Source organism: Hemicordylus capensis, chromosome 3, assembly GCF_027244095.1.
Source record: "Hemicordylus capensis ecotype Gifberg chromosome 3, rHemCap1.1.pri, whole genome shotgun sequence".
In the NCBI taxonomy this organism is placed as follows: Eukaryota; Metazoa; Chordata; class Lepidosauria; order Squamata; family Cordylidae; genus Hemicordylus; species Hemicordylus capensis.
Window position 1 is genome coordinate 89306011 of NC_069659.1, and position 23856 is coordinate 89329866.

The 23856-nt window shown below is 44.7% G+C and overlaps 1 long non-coding RNA gene across 2 annotated transcripts; it reads right to left on the bottom strand.

Moving 5' to 3' along the window:
- Window positions 1-8361: 8361 nt before the first annotated feature.
- Window positions 8362-16414, bottom strand: LOC128351267 (uncharacterized). 2 transcript variants are annotated; one of them, XR_008319676.1, is made up of 3 exons: window positions 16317-16414; window positions 10899-10936; window positions 8362-9303 (listed from the first exon to the last, which is right to left on the bottom strand). It is a non-coding gene; the product is annotated as an uncharacterized LOC128351267 (long non-coding RNA). The 2 variants fall into 2 exon arrangements; XR_008319677.1 differs by lacking the exon at window positions 8362-9303 and adding an exon at window positions 10357-10527.
- Between the last annotated feature and the right edge of the window lie 7442 nt (window positions 16415-23856).

The window sequence follows — 23856 nt, forward strand, 5'->3', positions numbered from 1 at the left end:
AAACAGAGAGGAGGACTGAGAAATGGACTAGCAACAGTTCTCAGATGAGTTGTATGGTGATCAGTCTAAGCTTTTCTGCCTTGGCAATAAATAGTTGAATTATTAAAGATCTGGTGTGTGTTATTATCACATGACATACAGATTTCAAACTGTATTTTTCAATATAACTGACTTGTGAACAAGTTTTGACAATGGGCCAGTGTGCCTTTGTGATGTCCAGTGCATACAGTGCTCTCAGACATGCAGGTTTTCCAACTGACTTCAAAGGAAGAACCACCAACGCAGTTTCTCTCCTCCACAATTCTGCACCAGAATGCATAAATGGGCCCTTCTGGGTTGGATCACCTCTGTTCCCTGGAGACACTACATCCACCAGGGGCTCTTGTATAGAGCCACATATCTTTTCATTTTCAACACTGAAAGAAGTGGTGGGAGTGCAATGAAATGAGTTTGTTCTGTAACCCTTTTTGGGATTTTTTTTTAAAGGAAGGGAGGCAAATACATCACAGTTTCAAGGTCTCATTCTCTCTTTTCACATTCCCTGCGATGATACAGCTTGACTCCCTGCAAATGCACACTTCAAAAATATCAGCACATAACAGAATTCTTGTTACAGACATTTCTGTTAGATGTCTTCATTGCATGTCTATTCATTGCTTCCCCATATGACATAGCCTGCAGCTGTATAGGGCACTCAGGTTTACACCCATGTAGTGAGCTCTTTCTGACATTTCTTACAATACAATTGCTGCCCTATGCTTCAGAGCCAGTCACTTGAATTTTATCTTCTCTGCTCAGCTATTGAAGTCAGTACCATTGAAACAAACTGTCTGGCTGTTTCATAATATACTTCAGACTCATCTAAAAGAACACATTCTTCACCCAGTGCCGGGTGCTAAATGGAAACACACGCATGGAGGTTCATGTTTAAACTTACCTGTGCCTTTGTGTTTGTGCAGCCTTGGACTGGCCCACAGGGCAGCAGGACATATCCCGGGTGCGCCCCACCCACGGGGAGACCCTGTGCCCCACTGCACTTGGCAGTGATAAATACTCCCACCCGTAAGTACCCATCCTGCTCAAAACCTGGCACCCTCCCCACATACATTCCACCGCCCTCTCAGTGCCCCCAGTCCGGCCCTGTGTTTGTGTAGTATTGATGTTTTAAAATGTGAAGCGGATAGAGAGCTGCAGGCGAGCCCGGTGCTCCAAAGGCAGCAAGCCTGCCTAAACCACCCTCCCCTTAAATGAGGTTAACTGAGCGAATGCTCTACTAACCTCATTGTGTTGCTCATGTGTCACTACGGTGCACGGTGACACATGAGTAGACCCCCGGCTGGGAGGCTGTAAGCAGCCTCCCAGGCTCAGGGGTCTCTCCAGGATGCCCCACACGCTCATGCAGGGCATCCTGGAACTTCCGGGCGCCGCGTGGCCCCTGATCCCCACAGCCCCTGCCAGCTCCATGATGGAGCCTGTCGCCCAGCTACAAGTGGCTGCTCCTCTGCGGGGAGAGCAGAACCCCTTCAGGCGCTTCACATGTGCCGTGTGAAGTGCCTCTTTATTTTCCTTTCTGTTCTCTTCATTTGGGCAGGACTGAAGGAAGTCTTCTTCCCTTTTATAGCTTCCCTTACTCTACTTGCTAGCCATGAACAACATGGCTCCTGAACTTGGTGGTACCTTTCCTCCTTCTTGGTATACATTCCAACTGAGCTTCTATTATTGTGGTTTTGAGTAACTTCCATGCTTTCTGGGGTGATTTGCCTTTCCTGACTTTCCCTTTCAGATTCCTTTTTACCAATCCCCTCAATTTTGAGAAGTTTCCTCTTCTGAAGTCCAACACATCTTTGTTGGACTTCCTTTGCAACGCTCCACTCACATATAAGCTGAATTGCATCACCCTATAGTTGCTTTTCCCCAACGGTTCCACAACTCTGATATTTCGCATCAGGTCCTGGGCACCACTCAGGATTAAATCCAAGGTTGCCTTCTATGTGGTTGGTTCCATGACCAACTGTTCTATGGCACAGTTATTTAGCATGTTTAGAAATCTGGCCTCTCAGTTAATACCCGAACATGAATTTTCCCAGTCTGTGAGGTGCTTCACACAAGCAGTGTGAAGCGCCATGAGGGCTTGTGCGGGGAGAGTGGGCTTGACCCGCTCTCCCTGCACATGAGCAGGGAGCTTGCCCTTTGCAGCTGGATTGGCCACCCACATGATTACCGGCTCTATCACAGAGCCGATTGGGGCAGCAGGGATTGGGGGCCTCCCGACCCGCAGAAATCCCAGAATGCCCCACGCGAGTTCGCGGGGCATTCTGAGGGGCCCCCCAACACCATGAGGCTTGTTGTAGCTTCCTGGTCGGGGGGGGTCTCCTTGTGAGTTGCCACTCCGTGGAGCCACATCATAGCAACTCACGATCACAAAAACAGGGTTAGTGGAGCGCTCACTTCACTCACCTTGTTTAAGGGGTGGCATATTAGAGGGCTGGCTGCCAGGAGCTCCATGGCTCCTGTGGCGGCACACAACTAGCCAAAACAGGGCTGGGTTTTGGCTGGTTGTGAGAATAGCCTCTATATGTGGATAAGTAAGGTCATTCATTATTACATTTTTGTAATGTCTGACAAAGGAGCAACTCTTGCAAATGATCAACAGTTCAGAGCTCAGTTCTTAAAATGAGTCAGTAGTGACAGCTGCCAAGTAGTCACTCTAACTCTGTCATTCTAAATGTGTAGGGCTGGTTGGTTCAGTGGAGAGGGAAAGACACTCTGCTCATGTTCAATGGCACCTTCTTTTGTTACTCCATAAGTTCCATGGCTAAGCTGTGACAGTGAAAACAAGTTCTGGAGTTAAGACCTGGTACAGTATACAGTACATATGAAAAATAATCAAATAAATTGAGATAAATTGAATGCCCTTCAGCCGTTCTCTCCCCCGCCTTCAGCCCCAGTTTTTTCTCCCCCAATGGCTGACCTGGCCGCCACTTCCTCTCCCCACCCAGCGGCCAGCCAGCCTGGCTGCCGCTCCCTCTCCTGCTCCCCTAGCTTGCGAAATCTCATGAGAGCTGCCACGCATGGGATTAGCAATGGGTATGCCAGAGAGAGAGAGAAGAAAAATTATATATATGATTTGATATACCACCAAATCCACAGACTCAGGGTGGTATACAAAGCAAGAACAGCATCCAAGATCTTATTAAATAAATAAATAAATAAATAATAATAATAGAACAGCCTATATTCTGCGACGATATCTATAACAACAGCAACAACATTGACAATGAAATTCAGCCATCCCAGGTCCTTGGGAAGGATTTGATGTCTGGATAAAACAAACCAGTCAATAACACCTGTCTGACTGTGTAAATAAATAATAAATACTTTTTAAAAATTAAAGGGCCAACAGCTGTTAGAAAAGAAATGTCTTCAATAAAGATTTAAAGGCTGAAAACGAGGAGGCAGACCGAATCTGGGGCGGGGAGAAGAGAGTTCTAGAGTAAAGGGGCAGCAATACTGAAAGCCCTTCCACAGGCCCTAGTACCATGGACCTCTCTAAGACCAGGGACCGAAAGAAGCGCAACCTGAGAAGATTTCACAGGATGGGACAGGACTGGCTGGAAGAGTCAGTCCTGAAGGTCAACAGGCGCTAAGCCCTGAATGGGCTTTTTTACCCAATTACCCACTTTTTGCCTGCCTGATTCCACAAAGTCATGTTTGATGTTGTATGAATCATCCTATGAGACTGAATGGCAATACTTACCAGAGCAACGGTTATGATTTCTTGGATAGCTTCTGATATACAACAGGAGAAAATAAATGTCAGTGTTTTGAAAGATCAAGTGCTATAAAATCTCATTGTGCCCTAAGAAGTGCTTATTCCTATTTCATGTATTGGAGCAAATTGAATTAGATGCTTTGCTTCAAATAATTTATTTTATCTCTCTCTCTCTTCTTTTTGTTCATAAGACATTAAACAGCTGGACTTGTTTGTCAAACAAAATGAAATTAGGTCCAGCAAAGAAATACTGTTGGCTCTGGATTGTTTTAAATAAGTTCTTGCTATCCAAGCTTCACGAAGAACAGCTTACATTATTTATTAGCAAAAGAAAGGCTTAAACACAATGCCATGCTTTGCAATTATTGTCTTGAATTCTGTTTAATTTTTCATAACCATCATCTTAAACAATACCAGAATAAAAACATTTTATATAGGACTGGTGTCTATCCCAAAGCTTTTTATTTATTGTAAATTATCTTAGTGACGTTAGTAAGTAGATTTACAGCTTCTCTTTTTTCATCTGTTTATTGCTTGCATGGACAGTACAGTGCCAATGAAAAGCTTGTTTAGGATGAACAGATGAGTCCTGTTCAGTCATTATTGGGCCTCAGTACAGGATGGCCTGGAGCATAGTGACTAGTCACATCTCTGTGACCACACACTCTGTAGCTATGTCTTCAGTCTTGGACAAAGTCAGGAATTGATCAGGTCAGGCATGGGTAAAGGGCCCAGGCTCATAAAAAGGTCCACGCCTGCCTGAATCATCTCACCTCACCTCATTTCACGGAAAAATCACCATAATGAGATCTCTGAACTGGATTACATGAAACATGTTGGCTTAATTATATCAGCTTCTGGTTTCCATTTGCATTCAAACACCACTTGTTGTCTGAGGAATCTGCCAAATTGCCTTAAGTCAGTGAATGGTTTAACCTTTACTGTGGTAAATCCTATTAAATCTTGATCCGTGGATACTAGAAGAAGATGTGGTGTGTAGCAATGAATAACTAATGAGAGTAGAGGAGATGTGGTATATTTTTCATAATCTGCAGATGATACTGAGGTCATTTCCACACAATTGGGCAGGTGGAGTGGCAGGCGGGGGGAGGGGGGGACACTTGTTAAATTCACCTTTCCCTCAGACTCTGCATGCCTGCAGTGTGGAGCTCCGGAGGCCAGGATGATTTGTCCCAGTCTCCGGAGATTCCGCAATGCACCGTGCAATGCACTGTGGGATTCCCCAGAGAGACAAGCACTCTAGGTGTCCACTGGGACTAAACATAGCCCCAGCAAACACACGATCCAGAAGTCCGGGTTAAGGGAGCACTTGGCTAGCAGCTAGGCTAAAAAGCTGGGCTGGGTGGTGCAGGCCTGCTGGGATCAGGCTCAATCCCGGTGGTTCTCACACGCAGCCTAACCCAGGGTGGGCGTCCCTAGCCTGGGTTAGGCTTCACGTGAGAACAGCCCCATTATCTTCTAGATACCAATAAAATGAAAAGCAATTCAAAAGACCAGAACTGCCGTGCTGTCAAAGGTGCTTCGTCCGTACATTGGCTGTTATATAACATTATTAACAAAGTGGAGGATTGATGGAGAAAGATTCTGTTGGCTGGGACTAAACAGCAGAAAGAAATGTAGTGTTAGCTGAAACCAGTGTTTTGGCTTCTTCCTTCCTTTGCAGAAGGACATAAAGAAGCCTTGCCAATTTTTTTTGGCAACCAGTGGCGTCATAATTATAGTCTTAAGAGATGATAAGAGACCGATCAGAAAGAGAAAGAGAACATAGTGAATGGCCAGTCATACACATCAAATGACTGTACCTTTGGGGGCTGAATTAGCTTTTACGCTTTTACCTCAAGTGATAATTTGAAAAGAGTTCAATTCAATAGTCGAATCTGATGAAATCAGATGTGCATTTGCATTTATTTTATACATCCACACAGGGTGCACACAATGTGTGGCTAATTGATTGCTTTGGGCAGGAGGCTGGAGCAACTGCTTCAGACCTGCCTCCACCGTTTTGAAATCTCTTTGCTCCCCAAGAACAAGGCTTTTAAGAAGTGCTCGATAAACAATTCAAAAAGGAGTCTGGTCTGCTGGGCCCTGCCTGCTCGTGGAGGCGCTGGAGGCCTCTCAGCCTGAAAAGATGCTGCCGCCGTGGCCTAAAATGGCACCTGCGGTCAAACAAAGGCAAGGGCTGGGCCCTGCCTGGCTGCAGAGGCACCGGAGGCCTCGCAGCCTGAAGCTGCGTAGCCGCGGCAGCCCCAAATGGTGGGCACAACCGAACAAAGGGAAGGCCAAGGGCCGAGCTTAAAAGCTCGCCCCATCTGCCTGCGCTGGAGCGGTGGTGATGCCTCCTTTATGCGGGTGGGTTTAAAAGCCCGGTGCCCGCAGATAGCCCCCAGGGCAGCCTGATTCTCCGGAGGCCCAGCCACGTGTTCATCAACCGGCCTTGGAGAACCCACAGACACACCCACTCTCTGCAAAGGTGAGAATCGGACTGGGCCAGCGTAAGCGCGCTGGAGTCTCGCCTGCACCGGCCATGCCCCCAGAAGCACGCCTGACCAATGGGAGCCAGCTCCCAGTGTCACATGCTCCTCCCCAGGGGCTGTGGCAAATAAGCCACGCTGCCTAGAAGGGCAGCGAGTGGCTGGCTTTAAGAAGTGTTCCATAAACAATTCAAAAAGGAGTCTTGTCTGCACGAGCTTATAAATATCATTTAGAGATTGAAGTTGAAGACAAAAGTGTCAAAAGTAATCAGACCCCCCTCAAAGGACACTTGCTGATTAAGGCTAGAGACAATAATAGCTTTAAGCTAGTTGAAGGTGATCTAGCATAACCATCACTGCCATCTGATGCAGCCTGGGAGTTATTCGCACATGGCTTCATGCTGCAGAGTAAATGTTGAGTGAAGTCACTTTGAATCACACTTGCGGCATTGAGGGAATCAGCCTCTCCCCTCTGCTCTCACTTTTTGTTTTGATGCAAGTTCACATGGCATGCTTCTGTGTTTTACTTCTAGCCAATGCGGGGAGGGGGTTGGGGGAAGAGCTTCCTAAAGAGCGATATCTGCATTTATAAAGAGAGGATCCCTCTTATCATGCTAATGATTCTACATCAGCGCCTCTCCCTATGTGCTCCATTTTTATCAGAAAAAGCAGCTTAAAACCAGCATTTTAAAAACCCAGAAATACACCGAGATAAGCTAGAATTTGCTAGACAAAGCCCAATTTGTATGTGGAGTGGGTCCAAGGATCTCGAAGGGAGTTTGGGGGTAAGTTTGGCTGGAGTGTGAGCACACACTCTCTCTTCCAAAGGAGATATGGGGTAGAAGCCCTGTCTGTAAAGCCTCCTGGGGAGCTGCCACCAGGAAACTTTTCACACAGGGCTTTTGAAGCCCTTTAACACTGTGAGCCCTTTGGGGACAGGGAGCCATCTTATTTGTTTATTATTTCTCTGTGTAAACCACCCTGAGCCATTTTCGGAAGAGCAGTATAGAAATCGAATGAATGAATGAATGAACTCGCATCTCCTCTGGAATGGAGGGGGTGCATTCACATAGCTAGATTTACCCCGAAGTCCCTGCCAGTTATCGGGGAGCAGCTCACACACAATTTGGGTTTTTCACTGTGCATTAGAGTATAACCCGATTTATATCCGGGGTTTAAAAATCCACTATTTGTGTCAGTTTTTTGGGACAACTTCAAGTTCGCAGTAAAGCCTCCCTGTAAACCCGCGATAAAACTTGCTGTGCGTAACAGCCCCACGCAGCTCCCATGTTCCAGCTGAGGCGACCCCTCCATCCTCCAGCTGCCACCATAACAGCCACAGTGTTCTGAGGAGAAGAGAGGAGAAAAGACAAAGCCTAAAGAGCACAACATGTAAAGAAGTAAACATGTTGCTTTAAGAATGGTTCTTTATTGATGTTTTTATGGAAACTGCTTTGGGAGGTCCACCTGAAAAGCAGTATACAAATGTCAATAATACATAAACAATGTGGTATATATCCGCAGAACTTTTGTCTCCCTGTGTAAAAAAAAAGGATGTGCGTGTTGCTGAACAGCAAGGATGTGCAAGCTTTCCCCCCTTCATTTTGTTCCATTTGTTTTCATTATTAAAAACCTACTTCATTTAGTTATTCATGTATTAATTTGTTTTTAAATGAAACATCCACTTTGTAACGAAAACAGAGAGGTGGGACCATTTTTTCTGAATGGGGGGCAAAGCGGCAGGCTTTTCATCCCCTTTTTAAACTGTTTGAAGTTGAAAAGAAGCAGCTTTTGGTGGCATCCATTCCTCCCCAACAATGCCCCAGACGTTTCATCAGTCCAGGTGGCATTGTGAGGGAAAAATGGCCACCACCAAAAGAATATGGCAGCCTCCACTGTCAGCAGCTATTTCCCCCTCAAAATGCTCTAGAGCAGTGATTCTCAAACTTGGGTCCTCAGGTATTATTGGACTTCAACTCCCATAATCCCCAACCAAAGGCCACTGAGGCTGGGGATTATGGGAGTTGAAGTCCAATAACACCTGAGGACCCAAGTTTGAGAATCCCTGCTCTAGAGACCTATGTACAGTGTCCCAAATGTGTGTGGGGTGGGGGTGGAGATGGCTGACACCAGAAGCTGCCACAAAAGAAGCTATGCTATTCCATTTCACTTTTAAATCATTACCAAAAAAAAGGAGAGAAGTTGGCTGCTCTGCCATGATATAAGGTAAGCCCCCCCATCCTAGAAGTGAATGGAGGTCTCACATGGAACTAATGAATTCAGAAACCTCTCTGAATTCATTTTGCAACAAATGGAAAATGAATGGAATGAGTTCAGTTTGGTTCAATCTTTCATTCATTTCAAAATGAATGCACACTCCTACCAAAACATCTCACCCAGTGAAGTGAATGGGGAAGACTTCTCCAGTAGGAGCTCTCTGTGGGCATCAAAAGGCCCTAGACTGGGGTCATAATATCTAGGTTTGGGGTGTCAGTCACTTGAAGTGGTTGACCTGAAAGTCTGGGCTAATCACACAATGGTTTTGCACATCAAACATATGCAGCACAAACAGAGAATTCCAAGCAGTTGTAATGAACCCAATTGTTCAATCAAACAATTGTCGGTTTTATTCAGTCTGTCATTTTAATTCACAAGCACTTCTGAGCCTGCTGTAAACATTTCTTTTTAGAAACAGGCCAAGGCCAAAGCCAAAGAAGGAGTGGTCCCACTGTGAGAAATAAGAAGAGGTGATATGCTATTTTCCTCATAATAATTTTCCCATGAACATTCAATTAACTTGTCTTTGAGACAGCCATTTTCAAATGGCTGTTGCATTCAACCTGTTTGACTGAAGGGGCTTAACTCGAAGTTACATAAATACATGTGCATTTAAACACCAACTGTTCCTTTTAATAAGGAAAATCAGCTTCAAGAGCCTGTAGTTTTAAAGAGAGAAATGGCTGGGCGGTAGGTGGCTTTTTAAGAACCTTTCCCCTGCATGCTGCTTCTCCATTCCAAATAGTTGACCACCTCTTCAAGCTGTAAGAATAAAGAAGCATCTGGTAACTTATAGGAAGAAAGGCACCAGGCTAGAAGTACACACAGTTCAACCCTAACTGTGCATTACAAACCTATATGCACAGCAAGATATTTGCCTCCTGCGTGTTTCTAAAAAGATGTAAAGTATGTTTTATGGAGTCATGCTTGTATTTTAAGATGGGTGAACATATAATGCGGGAAGGTTAATGCAGGTTAATGTACACCTCTATTTGAGAGAACAGAAATGTAGGGAGAATCAACCTCAAATCGATTCAAGTGATTCGGCCATAGGGAACAATGGGGAACTCAAAACCCCCCATTGTTCCCTATGGGTAGGTCCTAGGAACACCAAAGTGGGTTGGGCATGATGGGCACTACCTGCCACCCAACCCACAAAAGAAATGGGCAAATGGGCAATTTTTCATTGTTTTTAACCTTTCCCCCCAACCCTCATATGTCATAAAGGTTTCTTACCCTCTTTTTATAGGCAGCATTTTGAGTAAGTCAGTCCTGGATTTATACATACAATTATATTTAAAAACAGTTGAATGGATACTTTCCAGTGTTATTTGCATTGGTTGTTACACAGGCTGAACTCTTACTAACTTGGCACTATTTTGTTCTGAAACTTTCCAAAAGCTTTTACTAAACCTTAATTAAGCAGATCAAGCAGTAGGAAAGTGACCAAACTTCAGTAAATTATGCTATTGCTGGGATTATAATTTAAACATATTTTATTCCAACCCATTCAGTTGCTTTATAACTACTGTGTGATATCATTAATGTTGGAGACCTTTAATCGTCCCAGAATATAAGCAGCACCAAGACACCAATAATGACACTTAGAGAATATTATAAAGGGTTTTATATTCAACAATGCTGTACAATACTCAAAATGTTGACCCTAATTCTAAAGAAACTTTTGAATACTACTGGTTTCAAAAATGCTTGCTCTGAAAAACATGTACTTGAGACTGGTGGTTGTGGATCAATTCACACACTGTGTTAAATGTATAGCTTGGTCCTGCATGTTTATTTATTTAAGTGTAAATAGTCACTGCAAAAAGAGAACCAAATGAGGACCAGGGCTACAGCTTGCAGGGAGGGGGTATTCAACTCTTCCCATAACACCACAGTCCTGATGACAATCACACCCTTGAAATGTGAATAGCCTTCGGTGGGAAGATTCTGTTGGCGCCTAGGGGCATGATTTTCACTGGGATCCTGGAAAGATGGGAAAGCATTAAATATCTCTTCCCCAAGCAATGAAGTTCTGATTTTGATACCCCGCCCCTGTAATTTACACTTTTAAAAATTAACATGCCATACTAGACTATGAGTTTAATGTAAGATGTGGTTTAGCATTAAGACTCTGTCACAAGCACAGGTTTGGAGTCCCAGCAGGCAGAAAGTGGTTGAGTGTTGAGGGGGGAGGATATGCAGGGAAAACAAGGTGAATGAGGGAAGAATTCAGTATCCTTTCCCTGCCTCTGATTCCCCAGTTCAAGTTGCCCCTTTCTGACATTGCTTCATAGCAAAGAAGCAGTGATTGAGGTTCTAAGTCATTGTGAGATAACATGTAGGTTATCCCTTACCTGATCCAGTAAAAGAGGTTATTTCAGCTCCTCTTTGCCTGGAAAAATACAAACATGTTATCAGGAGAATAAATTATATTATAATGGTTGCATACAGACTCCATGGTCAGTTTATTACTAAATGCTTCTTGGAATATATCGATCACCTAGGAGAATATCTTACTTCACATATTATGCTAAAAGCACTTAGCTGTAAGCTTTTTGACACAGGGCTATCTGGAGGACATACAATTACCTAAAGTGCAATGTCCTTTAAATCCCATTGCACTGCATTATAAAACTGGCTACTCCTAGCAGGTTTCAAAATCATATCTCAGCAAGTCGTTGTATCAGATGAATATATGTTGTGCACATTGATCCCTATAGAAACAACTGGAAGGAACAGTGGTGACAGATGATGGCAAAAGGTGGGAGTGCAACAAGTCCCTCCTACTCCACTAGGCCACCTCCACCATGCCTTCCCTCACCTGGAGGGATAGGGCTATAGCTCAGTGGCAGAGCATTTGCTTTGCATGCAGAAGGTCCCAGGTTCAATTCCCTGGCACCTCCAGGTAGGGGTGAGAAAGACCTATGCATGAAAACCTGGAAAGCTGCTGCCAGTCAAAGTAAACAGTGCTAGAATAGATGGATCAATGGTTTGATTCCGATGAGGCAGGTCCCTGTACCTTTAAAGTTACCATTGCAGCTCAACCCATGGAACTCCATCCTATCAGCCATGATAGCTGAATAGAATCTCCATGTTCAGGGGAAGCATACCCATCTTTTGGGAGTGGGGTTATAGCTTAGTACAGTACTCTCCATTGTAAGGCCCAGAGGCCAGTGGCGACCCCATCAACCCTAAGTGTGGCTCCCCAACAACTAATTGTTTATTGGGCCTGTGTGAAGCTTCAGCCACAGCTGAATACTCTGCACTGTCCTCCTGGCACCATGTGAAGGCTCATGTTCCCGCAGTGCAGTGCTGCACTCTGCCCAGCCCAGAGGGGCTCCTTTAAGGGAAACGAAGCCCTCTTCAATCCCTGCACCATTTTCAAGAGAGGCTCAGTCTCCCTTAAAGGGACACACACCTGGCACTGAGAAAAGCACAATACTGCATGGAGATTAGCATAAGGGGAATTTTTATTTATTTATTTATCAGATTTGCACACCGCCCCAAACTTTCATCTCTGGGTGGTTAACAATAGCATTGAACAAGTTTAAAACATATACAAAAACTAAAAACAATGTAACAATTTAAAAATAAATCAGACATTAAAACCTAAATATTTAGGAAACTGAGAAAGCTTGGGCGAAAAGATTGGTTTTCAAGTGTTTTTTTGAAAATTGCCAAAGTTGAGGAGGATCGTATTTCAGCAGGGGGCGCATTCCACAATCTCGGGGCAGCGACCGAGAAGGCCCATCTCTGTGTAGCCACCAAATGAGTTGGCGGTAACTGGAGACGGACCTCCTCAGATTACCTCAGTGGGTGGTGGGGCTCATAGTGAAGAAGACGCTCTCTTAAATACCCAGGGCCTAAGCCGTTTAGGGCTTTATAAGTTATAACTAACACTTTGTATTTTGTCCGGTAACCTATTGCTTTCTCTTTGTTGTTGTTGGTTTTGTTTTTGCTTTTTTGGCCAAAGTGGCCCCCACTTGAAAAATAGTAAAGCTCACTAGTTTTGTAATAGAACATATGCATTGCATGCAGAATGCCACGGTTTTAGTCTCCAGCATCCCAAGGAAGGACTGGGAAAGGCCCTTGTCTGAAACCCTACGGAGCTGCTGCCAGTCAGTGTAGACAATCCTGAGCTAGATGGACCAGTGGTCTGACTCAGTAGAAGGAATCTTCCTATGTGGAACTAGATGCTAGGGAGAAACAATAAGAGAAGGCCATTACTTACATGCCCTAGTTTGAGCTGCCAGAGGCATTCTGGAAGGCCACTGTTGGAAACAGTATGTTGGAGAAGATGGAAACAAATGGTTTGCCAAATGCCACTAATTAAGTATAAGGCAACCATTCTTTTGCTCCCTTATTTAATGTTGCAATTCCCAGTTTATCGAAGGCATACTAGTGAGGCTGAGAGACAAGTGGCTTGTCCAGACCACAAAATGAATACAAGACAGAGTTGGGGTCTGAGTCCCAGACACCAAAACCCCCAAATAATTTCCCTTTTCCCACTCTTGACTCCACATTTGCTACAGTGCCATGGTCTTCCATGCCCTGAATTGCTCCCTTGCTTCGCTCAAGACATCCAGGCTTGTAGACAGAAAGAGAGAAAGAAAAATCACAGAGCCTCCTGAAGCAATGCAGCCTGTTTTATTCTTTAAACAATGCTTGCTTAACTTGTGGCATTTGTAGCCACAAGGTCAGGGGTGTCGCTATAATTGAGCAGATGGGTTCAAAGAACTCAGGCCCACCAGCCCCTGAGGGGCCCCCAGCTCCACCCCTCCCTATTAACTTCATTATCTCCCTCACTCTGAGGGCCCACTGGGGAGAGCAGTGAACACAGGCCCCCACTCCCCTAGCTATGCCCCAGCACACGCACGACTACTATCTTAGGGTTAAACTAGAAACAATGTGAGAAACCTAGGATTGCAATTGCCAACTTGAACAATAACAAAAAGCTGGGAATGGGGTGGTGGGATCAAGGTCATGGTGCTGGGGAGTGGTGGGGGATGATGCATGCAGGATGATGTAAATGTGTCAAGTGAAGATTTATTTTTTAATTATTGTTGTGCCCCTTTTTTTTACAATGGTGAGTTTGGTGTGCTATGGATGTTGTGCAAGAAGTTGCATTTGAGAAAGAAATTCCTCTCTTTGAGAAACAATGTTTAGCTATTGAAAAAAGTATATTTTAAGAACTCATTTTTTCTTCTTGTTGAATTCTGTTCAGCTGTAGCACATAAATACCCACTAAGTTATGTGTAATGCTTTGCTCCCCATGGTAATTGAAATAAAAGAGCAGTCCATCTAAAAGATCTCAGTTCAGTTAGGAGAAGAAAAAAACAGACTGCAATTCTGCCTATAGTGGTGCATACTGAAGTCTAGTGGTTTTGGGACTTCAGCATATACAATTGCATGTGGGATTCCAGCCATATAAAGTTAAAAACCACAAGTCCTCAAAACAATTATTGAAAGCCTATTAAAATAAGTTTATGATTTTATATAATAGTCAAATTAAGGGGTCATCCAATGAAATCCAAATGAAGCAATTCAAAATACTACTAATAAAAGAACATGGCTGCATTCTCACAATCATGGTGAGCACAGTTAAAGAGTTAACTGTAACTACCAAGCCCTGACCACTCCTGCAGAGCATGATGCGAGAACCTGGCATTTCTGGGCAACTGCTGCAGTTAAACTGCATTTAATCAGAACCTAGCTATTTATCCTGGTTAAATGTGGCTTTATCTCAATAATTCAACCTGGATTGCCTGAAAATTCTGTGTCCTCATGTCATGCTCCACAGGAGTGAATGAGGCTCAGCGATCGCTGTGAACTCTGTAACCGTGTTTACCATGATGAGAATGCAGCCCATATTTCTTTAACTAATGCATAGTTATCCCATGGAGCTTATTAGCACAGCAAGATGTTAAGGTTGTTCACACAACCCTGGATGGCGGGGAGGGGAGGCAAGATTGCTCTAACCTTCCCCCCAGATGATCTCTCCACTACCTGGACCTGTGCTGCTATCTGGAGGCCGGGGAAACAAAGCTGGCCTACAGAAATCCCTCAATGCACCACAAGAGGAGCACAGTGTGGGGGTGGGGGGGGGGATTTCCCCACTGCCAGGCATTCTAGGTGCCCTACTCTGTGTCTGCTCGGGCTGCAGGCAGGGATCTGAGATAGAAGGGATCTGGGGTAGAAGGGTGTGCTTGCACCCTTCTTATGTGGTAACACCCTAGAGCAAAATCCCGGGCTACCCAACAGGGCAGTGCCAGGGTCAAATTCAATCCCAGCACCCCACAGGAGCAGCTCAACCCTACCCAGGTAGGGCTGGGCAGGGCTACTCATGTGAACAGCCTCATTATAGTGTAATGACAGCATAATCTGGGGGAGGCTACTTCAAGTGTGGAGAACAATGGTCATCTTGAATTGGCAATTATACTCTACCTTCAGGCCCAGTGTGCATATTAAGCATACTTTAATAAAAAGAGTATGGAGCTGCCTTATACTGAGAGCTAAGCTAAATGCGGATGTGACACGGAGCCTCCTTGCCTTGCCTGTCTTTTTAAAAAAGCAGACTCAGAAGACTGCGAGTTTAAGCAGAGGAACTGGGGAGCGAGGGGAAACAGCCTCGCCTTTCCCCCTCTGGCTATTTTTATGCTCACAGTTGCCCCAATCTCTTCCCTTAGCAGTGTTGGAGATGAACTTCCAGTGCATCGACCTTTTGCACCAACTGTCCTAATGACCACTAGGGGCATTGGGAGTAGAGACAGTGAGTCAGGGTCTCCCTATCTGTCCCTACTCTATGGCCCCTGAACTGACTCTGCAGCACTTCCTGTGCTGAGTCACAATCCTTCCTTTCCTCCTAGAGAGCAGGTGGAAACATCTCTCTCTCTCTCTCTCTCCTTACCCATCCACTATGTAGTCCTTTAGATTAGATATAGGTCTTTCCTGTCTAAGTGTATTTAACCAATATATGTTTCGTGTTTAGTCACACAAGGATCTCCATGTGTTTTCTCTAAATAGCTGCAATATCCAAATCATCCTCTGCTACCTACTCTGTAACTTGAGTGTGTGCTCATTCCTTAGTGCTCTGCTGTTTTACCTATTGTGGGTAAAAATCAACAACCTCTAACAAGGAGAAAAGATATAGATACATAGGCAGTGCCTAATCCAGATATTCCACTTGCTGGCTAATTAGAATATAGATTTGACATGGAAAGGAAAGCTTTTCTTGCTGATTTACCAAATCAATTCTGATGTATTGAACTGTGGACCAGTCCGCTTCTGAACCTTTTGATCAGGATTTGGCTCTGCCATGCCAACCTCTCAAATGCTTCCACACGTGTGGAGGCCAACTGAGCAGCAGGGGTGGGCAGCCCTGGTGGTGGGTAAGTTGGCCACCAGTTAAGGAGTTATTCTCCCACCCTCACTGCCCCCACCGTGCCACTGCCGCTGGCTCATAGCTGTTTGACTTGTATAGTTCATGTAGTTGATAGTTTCTCAGTGTGTGGCATGGATCTCAGATGTGTGTGGCATGGATCTTCCCGGGGGCCAAAATGCAGGAAGGGGGCCCCTATCTCGTGTGCAAAGCGCATGCGCGCCCCAGCACCCCAAGTCATGCCCCCCTGTGTCTGATGTCAGACAGGACGGGGCAACCTAACTAACCCCCCCCAAGCTCCACATTGCCTCACATCTTCCCATCATCAGCGGCACCGCTCGCCCATAGGCTCCCCTGCCGCCACAAGGCCCTCCCTTAGGTTTTTTTAATATACCTCACTGCTCTGCTGCTCCTGCCTCCTTTGGGGGCCTCCAAGTTATCTGCGGGAGCCGCGCCACCACCTCCGCTGATGCCCTGCTGATGCTGCTACCTACCGCCCCACCGATATTTCTTATCTTCACAGCTGGGGAGTGGGGGGGGGGTGACCTGAGTGGAGCAGGCCACCCCCTGTGGCGGCGGCAGAGGGCACTGCGGCTGGTAGGCCTCTCTGGCCTGTGCAGTTTGAGTGTAGACGTTGCATGCCCGTGATGTCATGGGCATGCAGCGTCCATACTCAAACTGCACAGGCACGCAGGAGAGGCCCACCAGCAGCAGCACCCACTGCTGCCGCCACAAGTGGTGACCTGCTCCTCCCAGCTCACCCCCACCCCATTCCCCAGCTGTGAAGATGAGAAATATTGCTGGGGGGGTAGGTACTAGGTAGCAGCAGGATATGGGGTGAGGGGACAGGGGAAAGAAACCCAGAGAAGAAGATAGAGATAAGAGTGCCTGCTTAACTCTGCTGCTCAGTCTTTGCTGCTCAGAATTAGTGTTGTGCTCTCGCTCTTTTTCTCCCCTCCATCTTTTCATAGTTTTCTGTCTTGCTCTTGAAATGATGATTTTAATAAGTAAATAAATAAATAAATACACAGTGCTTCTTCCAACATATGGCGCACACTACTGTAAATATAAAATTCACTAGAAAATTGAGGTGATACATAATTATTTTCAGAATTGGGGGGCAGTTGCTACTTAAAAGGTTGAGAAACCCTGAAGCAGTCTTAAAATGTGTTACTATTGCTGTTAAATATATTTACATCACAAATCCCTCCAGAGGAATATGACTAGTTCAATTAATCTGCCTTTCACTGCTTCTTTGTTTCCTGTAATAATATGTTTGTTTCCACTATCATGATTTTATACAAAGAACAAACTCCACACCGGAGGGTTCCTCAGTCCAGATGTTACAGCATCCACTCCTCAAACAGTGGAGATTTCTTTGTTCTGCACATTTTAATAATCAAGCATGTTTTAATCATGATTCCCTTAGGAGGAGACATAAGGGAGCTCCGCTTGCAGCCTTTTGAAATGAAGACCTGCTTTTGCACTCAGGGAACTGTCACGAGGCACAATGCAATGCAGCACTTGTAACCAAACACATGGAAGTCAACCATATGGGCGACTGACTGTACAACTGACCATATCTATGTCTTATTAAATGTGTGTGTGGGGGAGCTATCTTAGGGCAACTGAGTTATTTTACAGAGGTATTTTACTAGTTTTAATGGTTCCACATTATGCCAGAATATTTGGTTTAAACCAAGTTGTAGCCTAGCCCCAGGATAGCTACGTTACATGCCACTCCTGATAATGTGGCATCCCCGTTCCTGGTCTTATGCTCTCATGGTACAGTCCTGGCCATCCCATCTCAAAAAGAATCTTATATAGCAGGGGAAAGTATAGAAAAGAGCCATCAAAATGATGCTTAGAGGCAAAGCACCTCTCCTAAGAGGAAAGGATAAAGCATTTGGGGTTTTTTTAGTTTAGAAAACAAAGTGACTATGGCAGGATATGATGGTGGTTTATAAAAGAATCCATGGTGTAGCAAATGTGAATAGAGCGATGCTTTTCTCCCTCTCTGAAAACATTAGAACTCAAGGTCATCCAATGAAAGTGATTTGCCAGAGATTCTAAACAGACAAAAAAGAGTACTTCTTCATGCAACACAATTAATTTATGGAATTCATTGCTACAAAATGAGCTGATGGCTACTAACTTAGATGATTTTAAAAGGGGATTAGACACATACATGGAGAATATGTCTATCTATGACTAGCTGTATGGAACCTCCATGTTCAGAAGCAGTATACAGCTAAGTACCAGTTGCTAGGGGCAACAGAAAGGGAGCCTTCATGCCTTTGTCGTGGGCTTCTCAGGAGCTTCTGTATTTTATTATTTTATTGGGGGTGTGGCCAAGATGGTGACAAGCTAGCAGCACTACTCATGAACTCCTGCCTTAAAATTAGACTTCTCACTGGAGATGGAATTCTCAAGCAGAAACCTAACCATGAGAAGTAAAGACAAGAAAGAAAGAAAAATAAAATAAAATAGAAACAGCCCTAACGATCAGCCAGCCAAGGCAGGGAAGCAGATGAGAATGGACTCCTACCTTTCCACTAATGGAGCAGTGAGTACAATCTTCACACTCCCTACCAAGAACAGATTTATGTTCCTGGGCATGGAGAATCCTCCCTCACCTGCCAAGGAGCTTGCTACAGAAGAAACTGCATTACACCAGGCATCTCCTTTGCCATCTAAGAACTCTGGTCCAGGAAAACCCCCTGGAGCAGGAGAGAGAGAAAGAGAGAGAGAAAATCTAAGAGGGCCAGACGTCCCCCTCGCCACCCCCACAAATTGCTACCAGAATACCTAGGTAACATCTGCCTTTTAACCACAGAAAACTTTAATTCATATTTTAGAAGGCCTAAACACAATAACAACAAAGGTAGATAACTCAGGCATGCCTTCAATGCATTCGAAGGACAAGACATCTGTGGGGAGAAAAGCCCATTTAAAACCCCCAAAGCAGTGCTTTGCAATGTCCAGACAGCTCCCTGCTCAGCTCCAGATGGAGGCTCTGTCAAAACTCCAAACAAGCTGCATATAGGACCACCAAAAACAACCCACTCATCTAATATATCACACATACTTCAAGCTTCCAGGTGCTACTTCAAATTGCAACAGATTACACCAGTGTGGGGAGGTGGTCATTTCACAAAACTATAATAAGTTATGTGAGTCTGCTTTTAAATTGCCACCCAAGATTTATAGACCTGATCCAATTTTTACCTAGTCACCCAGAGACCAAGAGAATTTTGCTTATCTTCAATCACTCCACCCTCCCACTCAGACTCATTTGGAAGGCGGATGCATCTCTCTCATAGTTACAATGGAAGAACCATCAGAGTGTTCAGGGATGCACAATACAACCACTACTAGCAGGGAAATTCAGAAGCAAATTTGAGCCTTCTACAAATGACCTTAGGGTCATCACTCCTCACCTCAAACAGCACCGGAGCCACTGCAAACTGCAGTTTGATTCTGAATGCATTGAAGCAAAAAAAATAAAATAATGCTCATTGCCAACTACAACTTCTACAACGCTAAAAGCAGGGTCTTTGTCTGTGCAGGACCTCCTTAAGCAGGTCCTTCTCCTTAAGCAGAAGAGGCAATAGAAACAACTTCTCAAACACAAGAAAAGAGATGCCATGAAAGACACCTGGTCATGTCCCATCCAAGCAGTCAGAACTAATGACTTGGCCCTATTCTGGCTCATCACTGCAGATCACCCCAGCAATGGTCTGACGCACTTGGACAGCTGCATTCCACCCTAGGTCTGGGAAAGCAGCAAGACACTTTTGTGAACTGTACAGAGATGAAGAAGGGAACCACGGATGCCCTTGGGGTGACATAGAGGACCTGCCTGCCTGGTTATAAAAAAATAACTCAGTGTGGTGGGCTCCCATTCCTTGCTGCTTACATTTATTGACAAGCATGGTCACATTCCTAAAGACTGAGGGCTAGCAGTTATTCCCAACTTCAAAAAAGGTAAGAGAAGTGACCCAGCAAACTATAGACCCATTAGCCTGCTCAGCACAATACCAGACACCTGTATTGGAAACAAAGAGACTGGCTGGAACAAGAAAACCTCCTAGTAGTGGAGCAGGCCAGATTCAGGAATGGACAATCTACCATTGACACGTACCTAGTACTCCAGCATCTAATTGAGAAAAACTCAACCTCTCCCTGTATGCTGCCTTCATAGACCTCAAGTCTACATTCAACTCCATCTCATGAGCCAAATTATGGGGAAAACTGGAAGCCTCTTTGATTGACTGGTGCCTGCTATCTATCATTTGTATCCTTCATGGCAGCACATCCCTGAAAGTCAGATGCAAACCTAAGGCCATTTGTCAAGCACTGTCCCCACTTGTAAGGGCATCAAATAAGGTTGTATGCTTACCCTGCTTCTATTCAGTTTTTACATAAATGTCATGGTGGGTCACCTAAACAACTTGGACTTTCATCTCCCCCAAGCTGGTGGAGAAACACATCTTCATCCTGCTATACCCAGACAGTGCAGCAATTCTCTCTAGGGCCCCCATTGGTCTTAGAAGAGCACTGGAGACCCTCGCTCGATATTGTAAAGAGGACCATTTGGAAATAAACTATCATAAAACCAAAATCATGACCTTTGCCAGACCATAGGAACATAGGAAGCTGCCATATACTGAGTCAGGCCATTGGTCTATCTAGCTCAGTATTGTCTACACAGACTGGCAGCGGCTTCTCCAAGGTTGCAGGCAGGAGTCTCACTCAGCCCTATCTTGGAGAAGCCAGAGAGGGAACTTGAAACCTTCTGCTCTTCCCAGAGTGGCTCCATCCCCTGAGGGGAATATCTTACAGTGCTCACACATCAAGTCTCCCATTCATATGCAACCAGAGCAGACCCTGCTTAGTTAAAGAGACAAATTATGCTTGCTATCACAAGACCAAAGATACACTCCTGGCGCATGGACAGGAACACAATCGAGCAGGTCTCATGCTTTGAATACTTGGGGGTGATCTTTCATACATATGGCACCAGGGAGGCCCACAGCAGCTATGTTGCTCAAAACTCCCAGAGATGTGCTGCTGCTATCTTAAAATTATTCCAGTCAAAAGGAGGCTATTACATACCTGCAGTCCTTAAACTATTTGAAGCTAAGTTGCTGGCCCAACATCTCTACGGGGCCAAGCCGTGCCCCTTCTCCAACATCAGCCCTCTGGAGCTTGTCCAGTCTAAATTTCTAAGAGCAGAATTCCAGTTACTGTGCTGTGTCTCCCGTGCTGGTTTACAGCTGGAGGTAGGCCCAGTGAAAGTGGAGGCCAGAGCATGGCTGTCCATAATTTCTGGCAGACTATCCTTCTTTCTAACTGGCCTAGCCCCTTTAATGATAGAAGATAGATACCAATCCACCTAGAAGTAGACTCTGTTGGTGAAACTAACATCATGCAGGCTCTCCCCCCTCCCATTTCCCTGAGTTATGAGCAGGCCAGGACACTTTTCAAACAGTGCATAATGGACGCAGGCAGGGGCGTAGAATCAGAATCAGAAGCTTTATTTCGATCAATGACCAGAACAAACACAAGCAAAAAGGAAAAAGAGAATAAAACATCATAAAATAGTAGTACGCAACTTACATGCAACGTAGCAAAACTTGGCCACAGAGTTAGTACTCATACTATCAAATTTAGTCAGTAATAAATCAAGATAAAAGTCATCTGAGCGGCCAGGAAAAGACTTCAACAAGGGTGAGATAAAATCTAAACGGGCATCCCTGTAGAGGTCACAGTAATGAATAAAATGTGCAGTCGACTCAATAGCACCTGAGCCACAAGGGCAGAGGCGCAAACCATAAGGAATCCCCTTGAACCTTCCCTTAAGCACAGATGTTGGAAGAACATTAAGACGTGCAAGGGTCAAGGCACGCCTAAATTTAGGAAAGGTTATGTTACTTAGGTAATCAGCAGGCTTAAGATTGTAGAGCTGGTTACCTATATACAAACCTCTAGATATTTTGGAGGCTTCAACCTGTAGGTCAGTATCAATTATTCGCTGTTTAATAACCTTCGTAGCTGTAATAGATCCCATCCTAACAAGTTCTTCAAGTGGGATCCCATAAAGTTGAGATTTTATTTTAAGCGACCGTTTCCATCTCAAATCAAAGGAGTCGGTCATAATAAGAGGGACTAATCCCACTTGTGAAAACTTCAATTTTAACCAGAATAGGAAAATACATTTCCAATAAACCGATTCCAAAGTATAAAGGCCTGCCTCCCGTCTAATAGCGGCATTTGAGACACTATTTGGGACCTGGAAGATGGATCTAAGAAATTTTGTCTGTATGGCCTCCAGAGGTGAAAAATTACAGAAAGGGCCCAATTGTGCACCATATGTAAGCTGTGGGTGTACTTTAGCTGCAAAGAGTTTAATAGCAGCAGGTATATATACAGCGCCCTTCGTGAAATAAAAAGATCTAATTAAGTTGGCTGAAAGCTGGGCTTTCTGTATGGTATAGTTCAGGTGGGCCTGATGGCCTCCCGAAGCATGGAAGACTATGCCAAGGTATTTAAATATTTTAACTTGTTCAATTAATTGGCCATTTATTTTCCATACATGGGGCTTGGGGCGTTTGGCAAATACCAGTACTTTAGTTTTCTGGTAGTTTACCTCAATGGCCTCCTCTGCACAAAAAGAGCTAAGTGATGCAAGTGCCCGCCTTAGGCCGACTGGAGTCAGTGACAGGAGAACCATGTCATCGGCATACAGCAGAATTGATATATGTTTATGTGCCAGTTTGGGCGGATGAATAGAAGGAGCATTCATATGCGTTACTATGGAGTTAATATAGATGTTAAACAAAAAAGGGGCTAAAATACACCCTTGTCTGACTCCTCTATGTGTGGGGATTTCAGCAGATAAGTGACCCCGTGCACTACAACGAACTCTTAAGGATGTATTTTCATGTAGCTTAAAAATTAGTAATAGGAGACGCTTATCTATGGATAAATCCCTCAACTTAGCCCAAAGGCGGCCCCTAGAGATGGAATCAAAGGCAGATTTTAAGTCAATAAATGCCGCATAGAGGGCAGAGCCAGGTTTACAAGTATATTTCTCAGCCAGATGTTGGAGTATAAAGGCCTGCTCAATGGTCGATCGGCCTTCACGAAATCCGGCTTGTTCAGGAGCCAGGATGTTATAGGCATCAATCCAGTCAGTCAGTTTTATCAGGAGATGTTTCGCATATAATTTAGAGATAATGCTCAAGAGGCTAATTGGGTGGTAATTTGCAGGATCTTGTCTGCTTCCTTTTTTATAAACAGGGATAATTAAAGCAACCCCCCAATCCTGAGGAATTTTCGCAGTCTTATCGATAAATGAGAATAATGACGCAAGAACAGGGGCCCACCATTCTAAGTTAGTGCGTATAATCTCAATAATGATGCGGTCGATCCCGGGAGCTTTACCGGGTTTAGTTTGTTTGACAAGGGCCTCAATTTCTGAGCATGTAACTGGGTTCCAATAGGAAAGGTCAGAGGTATTTAATTCTAGCTTAGCTTCTGTAGGATCAGTTTGACTGTAGAGTTTGTGGAAATGACGCTCCCATGATTCTGCGGGAACAATAAAGGTCGGTGAGGAGGGAGCTCTCACGTGAGGAGAAGAGATCAGTCGCCAAAACCTTGTTTGATTCTTTGATTTAGCCACATCAATTAATTCAGACCATTTTTCTTTAGTAAATTGAAATTTCTTAGATTTCAACAATTTCTTATATTGATGTCTCAGATTAAGTAAATCCTGCGAACTGTATACAGAGGTACCTTCAGCATGGGATTTAAAGGCCTGAATGAGGGCCCTCTTGGCAGCGCGACACTCAGAATCAAACCATGGACGGGAGGGGGTTTTATGGCGCTGACTAGCTGGTGGGCAGGAGTTGGTGAGCATGGGTGAAAGG